Source organism: Formica exsecta, unplaced genomic scaffold (genome assembly GCF_003651465.1).
Source record: "Formica exsecta isolate Colony F162 unplaced genomic scaffold, ASM365146v1 scaffold1059, whole genome shotgun sequence".
Lineage (NCBI taxonomy): Eukaryota > Metazoa > Arthropoda > Insecta > Hymenoptera > Formicidae > Formica > Formica exsecta.
In genome coordinates, this window is record NW_021848399.1 from 29,275 (window position 1) to 31,105 (window position 1,831).

Below are 1,831 nucleotides of genomic sequence, written 5' to 3' on the forward strand. Positions count from 1 at the left end.
TCGATGTTTTGGAACATTCTAAACACATTAGCATAGAAAACTGAAAAAAAATTTTGTCACAAAAACTAAGCTTCCTCTATGAAGAAGCAAAAAATATAAATATTTATACGTCGTTAAAGAATATGTGTAATTTTGCGGAATGAAGATTGCAATTTTGAATAAAAAAATGGCCAATCGCAGCATAAAATCATTTTTGATCATTTTCTGACGGCATGCAAGAAGTTAAGCAAAATAATGAAAACGATAATCCTTGTTTGATGTTAATCCTTGTTAATCCTATGAGTGAAAACGTATATTTACCGTGTTGAGATTGACATCAGGATTGGATTCGGCGTTGTGCGACTCATTCTGGCTAATCCATATTATTTTCCTCATGAACGTACTTGATTCGGGGGTCACATTCGCCGGCGCCGCATCAAGACGACCGCAAAACGACAGCAAATACATGATCCCGATCAATCTCATCGTATCGATGAGTGATTCGATAAACAGTAAAAGAAAACGAACAACTCGAGAATCTTTCGGATTATCGGGATTATATGTTATCGAAAAAAAAGCGGAACACGCAAAAGCGAGATGAATGCGACTGCGACTGCGCCTGTTCTTTGCTACATTTATATTATATTAGAATGAATCGTCATTGTGTTTATGATTATTTTTTATCAGCTAAAAGAAAATAGGAAAAAAAGTATTATCGTATTATTTTATAGTCATACTATCATAAAACATTTTAAAAGAAAATATATATAAGATAAATTGCCGGACTTACAGGTTGAAATAAAAAGAGCGCATAAAATTAAAGTACTATTAATCATTGAATTAAACTTTTATCTACTGTCCTACAAATTTGCTGTTAGTTCTTTATCTCGTGCGAAAATTAAATGTCGATCTGTTATTCTTTCACCATTTTGCATTTTATCTGTTTCATTGCAATTTTCGAAAATCTCTGCAAAGATTAAAAAATGAATGTTAAAAAGACTTTAGAAATGTATTTGTGATGTAATTTACGATATACTCTATAACATTGTAACGCAAATCTTATATCCTAATACTAAACCTATACATAATTTCGATAATTATTTACATTAACGGACATCTCGCCAATGACCTTGATCTTGACATATGTTGTCAAGGACATGACCCTGAGTAACTTTTTCTTATAACTTAATCGGCGGTCTCTTATAATTTCTGAGATATTTAAAGTTAAAGTTTGATTTGTAACGAAAATTTGGTTTGGGTTATACAACGTAATTCACATCAAATTTGGTAATTATTTACATTAAAAATTTGGTTTGGATTAGGTTATATCTTCCGGAAGTGGAGCCCCCCCGTAGAGGGGGGGGGGGCGGAACCAACTGCGTCCACATATACACTTTCCCATCCACACAACAATTGTGGGGTGGACCTCGCTTTGCGTTGTAAATATACCAATTACTTCCTTTAGCACTGACACAAAGTGGCAAATTTCTCAAACTTTTTTTGTTTATGACTTTTTAATAAACAGTAACCGCCGATTAAATTATAAGAAAAAGTTACTCAGGGTCATGTCCTTGACAACATATGTCAAGGTCAAGGTCATCGGCGAGGTGTCCGTTAATGTAAATAATTACCCATTTCATTTTTAGGTGAGCGATATTTCTATTGCCATCTTTGACCGGCTTTATATACAAATACATACAATTATAGTAGAGAATTATATAGAATATGTAAAATTTAATCGCGTATAAACTTTACTTTTCCTGAAAAACAATGCAAAAATTATTCTCTTAATTGTTTTTGCTGTATAAACTAATAGAAGAAATATATGAGAAAAAGAATATATATATAAAAG

General features: G+C 32.2%; 1 long non-coding RNA gene across 1 annotated transcript; it reads right to left on the reverse strand.

Annotated features, from left to right (window-relative positions):
- Positions 1-265: 265 nt before the first annotated feature.
- On the reverse strand, positions 266-1,143 carry LOC115234119. Its single transcript, XR_003883884.1, has 3 exons — positions 1,085-1,143; positions 770-946; positions 266-666 (listed from the first exon to the last, which is right to left on the reverse strand). It is a non-coding gene; the product is annotated as an uncharacterized LOC115234119 (long non-coding RNA).
- Positions 1,144-1,831: the final 688 nt, after the last annotated feature.